This window comes from Nicotiana attenuata, unplaced genomic scaffold (genome assembly GCF_001879085.1).
Source record: "Nicotiana attenuata strain UT unplaced genomic scaffold, NIATTr2, whole genome shotgun sequence".
In the NCBI taxonomy this organism is placed as follows: Eukaryota; Viridiplantae; Streptophyta; class Magnoliopsida; order Solanales; family Solanaceae; genus Nicotiana; species Nicotiana attenuata.
This window is the reverse complement of record NW_017674791.1, coordinates 1-7720: the sequence shown is the minus strand read 5'-3', so window position 1 is coordinate 7720 and position 7720 is coordinate 1. Positions and strand designations below refer to the sequence as shown.

Here is a 7720-nt window from a genome sequence, read left to right as displayed (position 1 = left end):
TGTCTCGTTCCTTCCCAAACTTGGATGATGAACCCGAATCTCTGTCCCTAGATCTGGAATCGTACCTCGGGTTCTCCTGTTTTGAACGTGAATCCCTTCCTGTTGGTCACATGTATGGTTCGTACCTGTTCTTACTGGACTTTTTTTCAATCTCTGGTCGCCCTGAGCTTACTCTTTCATCTCCCCGTGACTGAGTGATAGTATCTTCTTTTGTCCGCCACTTTGTGCTATACCTGTTATAAACATCATTCCAAGTAGTTGCAGGGAATTCTCGTAAGCTTTCTTTGAGTCTTCTTGTGCCTTCTGAGCTCTTTTCATTTAAATTACTTGCAAATGTCATAGCAGCCCAATTGTCAAGTATGCGTGGTAGCATCATCCTTTTACGTTGAAATCTATCTGTGTATTCCCTGAGTAACTCTGTATCTCCTTGTTTTATTTTGAAGATGTCCTCCATCCTCTTCTTAACTTTCTGAGCTCCCAAGTGTGCGTTTATAAACGAATCTTCAAGCTCAGCAAAAGATTCAATACAGTTTTCAGGTAAAAGAGAATACCATGTTAATGCTCCCTTTGTGAGTGTTTCACCGAATTTTTTGACCAGCACTGTTCAATCTCTTGCTTAGTCAAATTATTGCCTTTCACGCCTGTGGTAAATGTGGTTACATGATCTCGTGGATCGGTAGTTCCATCATACTTTGAGATATCGGGCATGTTGAACTTTTTTGGAATAGGTAAAGGAGCGGCACTGAGTTTCCAAGGTAGTTGAGAATATTTCTCCATGTCCACCCCTTTGATTATAGGTGGAACACCAGGTATCTGCTCTATGCGATCATTCTGCTCCTTGATCTGTTTTTGCAAAGTTAGTACTAAACTTTGTAAATTAGAATCAATTGAGATACCTGACCTCCCATCGCGAGATTTGCTGGGAGTTCCTCCGCTGCCTGAATTAGCGAGTCTTGAGCGTGGATTCTCTATGGTTGTGGTGTTGTTTGGATGCGGAGTTGGGGGTACGTTGGCTACCCTCTGGCAAAAGCTTGAAGAGCATTGTTGACCTGTTCTGCGATTAATATTTTCAATGTTGCATCGATAGCTTGATCGTCCTCATGTTGATCATTCATATGCGATTCAGATCTGTCAGGTCTTCTCGAGATTGTCGAGGAGAGTTTCGTGGTGAGGGGACTGGAGTTCCATCACCTTGTTGATTTTGCTGATTCAACTGTTGCTGATTTTGTTGGTTTTGTAGGTTTTGTTGGTTGCTGTCGTTGACGTTTGACATGAGTTTTTGGCAGAAGAATGGATTTGGGAAGTGAAAAGATTATCAGCTTCCCGGTAACGGAAAAAATTTGTTTAACCAGAAAATAGGAATTTCGGTCAAAGCCTATTTTTAGAAGTACTCGGGTTACTGATAATCAAGAAAAGGAATATTCTTGCAATGAGAAAGGAAAATTAGAGTATGAAATTGCAAAGTAATTAATATAAAGCAAAAGTAAATAATTGTATTCCAGTAATTATCAGAACGTCCCCATACAAATGACATTTTTCTTCCTTATATAGCCATCTCTAAGTACAACGTCTTTTTCCCTTTATGATCGAGTCATTATGAGCATTAATGACATTAATGAAACGTTATAATTGGCAATCGTAATTCTTTCGTGAATCTGTAACGTTTATAATCATTCGTGCTGATTAATAGAAGACCAACGAATCTGTGCTTTTTACTGTCTTAGTTCATTCTACCGGTGTCTCTTCAAATTACTAAGAGACTCGAGCAACCGTTTTTTCTCGTCTCTTAGACGTTTTGCTCGTGCCTATTAAGACTTACATCTTTTTAAGTACTCTTCTCCAGCTGTCACTTTTCTAGTGATCCATGTGTCTTGCCATGCCAGCCACATAATTAATTTCACATGTAATATTTATTTTCTCCAATACACTATGAACGCTGACATGGCAAATAGAGTAACCACTCTCTTTTAAGCATGTGAGAGTGATTAAAAATCGAAAAATCAACTTTCAAGTGGAATATTTTTTAACTGTTGATTACTACATAATCATATATAATATATTTATTTGTTCTAACTGTGTATTTCATCTTGGTTCTAAATATACCACGTATATTTTACCTCAACTTTGTATTCTTTTAATTTATTTTTTCTTTAGGTGTAATGACTATTTCTTCTAACTATGTATTTCCTCTTCTTGGGCCAATTACGTAAAAGAGACTTGATTGAAACTCAATTATTTTGTCTAGTGATCCATGTGTTTTGCCATATCAGCCACATAATTAATTCCACGTGTAATTTATTTTCTCCAATACACTATGAACGCTGACATGGCAAATAGAGTGACCACTCTCTTTTAAGCATGTGAGAGTGATTAAAAATCAAAAAATCAACTTTCAAGTGGAATATTTTTTAACTGTTGATTACTACATAATCATATATAATATATTTATTTGTTTTAACTGTGTATTTCATCTTGGTACTAAATGTACCACGCATATTTTACCTCAACTTTGTATTCTTTTAATTTATTTTTTCTTTAGGTGTAATGACTATTTCTTCTAACTATGTATTTACTCTTCTTGGGCCAATTATGTAAAAGAGACTTGACTGAAACTCGATTATTTTTAGGGAAACTTACACAAATGTCCCAAATAAATCTCAACTTACCAACCTCTAGCCATTAGTCATAGACTTACCAAAACTAGCCAACAAAAATTGAAAAACCAAATAATAGGGTTCTTTCTCTCAAAGAATCACATGCAAAAATCACCTTCCATATTTTTAAGTGTGATTAGCAACATTAGATACAAGACGGAAAAGAAATTTCATGGACGGGGTAGCAAATAAGGTGATGAAATACAAAAATCTATACAAATATTCCAAAAATCTAAACAAAAAAGGAATTTTTTCAATGGGTATAGTTGAAATTCATTCAAAATATATAGATAAGTCAATATACAAAATTTGAGGAAGATTGGAGGTGATTTGGAGTGGTCTTGTATCAAAATTCATAATTAAATCGAGTTCAAAAAAGTCTTCTGCGACACATGTATCAAACATGTATCACGCGTGTATCTCACACACAGATATACATGGATATACATGTGATACACAATTGATACAAATATGATACATATATGATACACAAATGATACACAGTATGATACACTTCAGCTTTTACTTCGACTTTTCAATTCAAACCACCTCAAAACTTCACCAAATCATCCCAAAACTGAGATTCAAGCTCCTTAAGTTGTGCCCAATCTATTCTAATAACACCCACTCAACACAGAGCAAAGATTTGATGTTTTTTTGCTACAAATAGCTAATTGGCTAATTTGGCTAATATTAGTAATATTTTATCAATTGACCAATTTTTATAATGAGCTACCTATAAATGGACATAGCTGATAATTTCCCTTATTTTTAGCCAAAATAATAGAGTTCCAACTGTGAATTTTTCTTTTCATTTCTTATTTATATGCAATAACTGTGTAATTTTCTTATTCTAGCAAAATCTATAAGAAAATTTTCTAGAGCTCTACTATTTTTAAATAAAAATGTTTAACAAAATAATGAAATTTCAGTTATACATTTCTCTTTATTTCATCTTTAGATGCCATGACAATTTATTGTGTAGTTCTAATTTAGTCTTTACGGGCTAGATATGCCAAAAAAAAAAAAAAAAAAAAGGAGTTGTGTGTAACTCCATTATGCTTAAAAATAAAATTAGGCATTAACCTAAATAATGGAATTCCAATTATGGCTTTCAAATATTGCTGTTATTTTATTATGAATACTAATATATCGCCTCTTGTCATCTGTTATTTTATTATGAATACTAATATATCGCCTCTTGTCATCTTCTTGAGCTGAGGGTCTCCTGGAAACAACTGCGTACATACTAATCTCCCCAGACCCTACTAGTGAAATTACACCGGGCCGTTATTGTTGTTGTCAAAATTGGCACGAAAAAATAAGCTAAAAAGTTGATAAATTTGAAAATATAAAAATAATATATTTTATTATTAAAATACTTTACATGGACAAAAAATAATTCTTGTGACACCAAATGCATCACATCTCCTCGGGTTAAGGTTGTCCAGGGGTGAAAGCTACCAAACACCCGAATATAAAGAGGTAATTAGGACAAAAATAGACTACATGTACACTGAATAAAAGCTGTCAAGTTCAAGAGGGGTCCCAAAGACTTATGCTGTGTATTTTATGATTTTACCTTCGTTTATACTTTATACAATACTAAAGTTCGTTTAAAGAAAAGGTACAAAATCCTTTTTCAAAGAAGAAAAATGACCTACTTTTTAACAGAAAAAGTATTTTAGAACTTTAAATTAAACTACTCATATCTTCATATTGGTAATAAAAATTTTACAACATGACCCAAGGTAATATATTACAAACACATGGCTAAAATCTTATTCACCCTCGTCAATATGAATAATAAAATTACTAAGTGAAGTTAAAGGCCTTTTTTTTAAGGTTATCACACTTTATTGTGACGATTTATAGATAATTAGGTATCAATATGCTTCACGACATTGAAAGTCAGATAATTCTTTTTTTGAATTAAAAGTGACTGGGGACGTACCTTGAAGAAGCAAAAAGGAAGGATCTTCTTATCCTACACTATAAATAATACTAGACAATCTTGCCCATGCTTCACATGGGCCCAACAATTTTTAGTCTAAAATTATCTTTATTTGTAACAAAAGATTATAACCAGATGATCTTGCTCATGCTCAAATAATTTGCAATCCAAAGTAATGGGTAATTTTAAATAAAGATAATCATGCTTATGTGGTATGGATCCCTTGAAAATTGATTTTATTGGTTAAAGGGAGAGATTTGAGAGGCTTTCAATTTGCCGTAGCCACCTAGTTGTAGCAATTCTTCCGCAATCCGATCAGGCTCTGCCAAATCTCTTTGAATCACATGTACTCAATGCGCACCCTGAAATACAAAACGTATAAGCATACTATTTCAAAGAGAATGTTTCATTTCTTTTTTCATCATCCCTTTTTCTTTAAAGGAATAAGAATTGCATTAATACACAAACCTAGCATTAAGAATTTCCTTCTCTGTAGCCACAAAGATTGACTTTTTCGATTAATAACTTAAAACACATGACTCAGTTCTATAGTAAAAAGAGGGATAAAGAGTTACTGATCACTATTATATAGAATAAGTAAACCTATATTTCTGATTCGTCCATTGAAATGGTAAGAACAAAATCTTTGAATCTATTATTCGATCAATCTACTGAATTATAATTTATGAAAAAATATGAAAGACCAGTAGTATGTTCAAAATATCAGAGCATACCAGCTTACAGAAGATATTGGTTTACAAAATGCTCTTGGGGAATATCCCTGAAGCAATAACTTTGATGAACTGTGAAAACAATTTGATGAGCTGAGATCATAACATAAATTATTTGGAATACTAAATGCTTTGGTTGACTTTTGTATTTGGTGAATAAAAGTTGAACAGAATAATTTTTTGTACACGAAAGCCTCAAAAAGTTCAATGGTGCGGACAGGATCATATAAGCCATTGAAACTTCATCTGGACATTGATTACCCTTTATAGTAGAACAAGTAACTAAAGCCAGTTACAGACAAAACACAATAGTTAAAGCGTGAAGTATACAAGGCTGTAGGGAAAAAAATTATTACCTAGGTCTGGGTGTAAATATGAAGTGCTATTATTAAAACAAAACAGTGAAGAAATAGTCTTGCACATGCCAATGCAGAAAAACTCATGCAATTTGGAGATGTCTTCCATACTCTTATGGAACTGCCACATGTTCCCACAATAAACAATAGAACTGCCATCAGTAGGGGCGAAGGGGCGAAGCATCAGTACATATATAATTTGCAGCATTGGTCTCTATTGTCTCTCCCGAGATAAGTTCAACATATAGTGAGAGATGTAATTTCTCTCTTTGCATGTATTTCATGCTGCAAATGCTTTTTTCTTGAGGGCTTGAGATGCTTTTACATCAGCAGTAATCAAAAATATGTACGTATATTTTACCTATGATGTCCTGAAAGATAAGTAAGATTGACAAAAGAATATAACTGATAACAACAAGTGTTTGTTCTAAATGCCAAAAGAGTTCATTAAATTAATCTAATGAAAGACACTTATTCCACTCGAGAAGAATAAGCAACCTTTAGAGATACAACAAAGAACACTGTATTTTTAGCTTCTGTCAAATATATATGAGGCCAATTATTACTGTGTATTCATAATAGTTGTTACTTTAGTTACCTATAGTATCCTAGTAGTAAAAATGAACAGATCGTTGAAATATGCAGACATATCCAGTACAAAATGAAGAAATGAAACAATCTCTGAGGTAGAAAAAGAAATTATCATATTCCAATTCGGTTAGTGTCACAGTACTTTTCAGTATCAACATGTGGAAGTTCCATAGTGCTGAACAGAAGTTCCAGTCCATTTAGAAAGGCGTCAAGAAAGCCACTCCAAGGGGACGGGCCAACACTAACGTTAAGCCTGTTACTTTTAGCAGGTGGAGTAACATAATCGTTGAAAGAAGCTGTGGCCAAAAAGCCCTGCACTTTCTGACCATTTAGAATGGTTGTAATGGATCCGCTTCTACAAAGCGAAATTTGTAAGTCTAATATTTTTTTTTAAAAAAAATATATAAATTTATCATTGCTGAAAAATGGGCATCTTAGATTTGGGGGCCTAAAGAGAGAGCCTTACTTGTTTCATCATGGTTAACGATTTACTCAATTTGGGAATCTGTTCCTCCAAGGCAAAACATTTAAGGATTTGAAGAGAGCAGAGTCTGATCTGCGTCACTTATTCCATCTGCAATCTCACTTCGTCCATCAATAATGGCTTAAAGGTTCAAAATATGAATAAGATTCTGACAAAAAAAGGTATACAGTTAGTCATCAAATGTATTTCAGAATACGAACATTTAGATAAATATGTCAATACAATATAGCAATGAGTGCTTAAAAGTTTGTTGGAGAAATTACAATCACTACCAACAAGACTTACTGGTAAAAACTTTTTAACTTCACCTGATCAGTTATTTCTATTCACATATAATTTGCAGCATTGGTCTCTATTGTCTCTCCGGAGATTAGTTACATCAGCAGTAGTCAAAAATATGTCTGTATAATTTACCTATGATGTCCTGAAAGATAGGTAAGATTGACAAAAGAATATAACAGATAACAACAAGTGTTTGTACTAAATGCCAAAAGAGTTCATTAAATTAAACTAATGAAAGACACTTATTCCACTCGAGAAGAATAAGCAACCTTTAAAGATACAACAAAGAACACTGTATTTTTAGCTTCTGTCAAATATATATGAGGCCAATTATTACTGTGTATTCATAATAGTTGTTACTTTAGTTACCTGTAGTATCCTAGTAGTAAAAATGAACAGATCATTGAAATATGCAGACATATCCAGTACAAAATGAAGAAATGAAACAATCTCTGAGGTAGAAAAAGAATTTATCATATTCCAATTTGGTTAGTGTCACAGTACTTTTCAGTATCAACATGTGGAAGTTCCATAGCGCTGAACAGAAGTTCCAGTCCATTTAGAAAGGCGTCAAGAAAGCCACTCCAAGGGGACGGGCCAACACTAATGTTAAGCCTGTTACTTTTAGCAGGTGGAGTGACCTAATCGTTGAAAGAAGCTGTGGCCAA

General features: G+C 33.6%; 1 long non-coding RNA gene across 2 annotated transcripts; it reads right to left on the bottom strand.

The window, feature by feature from the left end:
- Positions 1-5537: 5537 nt before the first annotated feature.
- Positions 5538-7714, bottom strand: LOC109219283. 2 transcript variants are annotated; one of them, XR_002066912.1, is made up of 2 exons: positions 6753-7714; positions 5538-6066 (listed from the first exon to the last, which is right to left on the bottom strand). It is a non-coding gene; the product is annotated as an uncharacterized LOC109219283 (long non-coding RNA). The 2 variants fall into 2 exon arrangements; XR_002066911.1 differs by having other exon boundaries at positions 5567-6641.
- Positions 7715-7720: the final 6 nt, after the last annotated feature.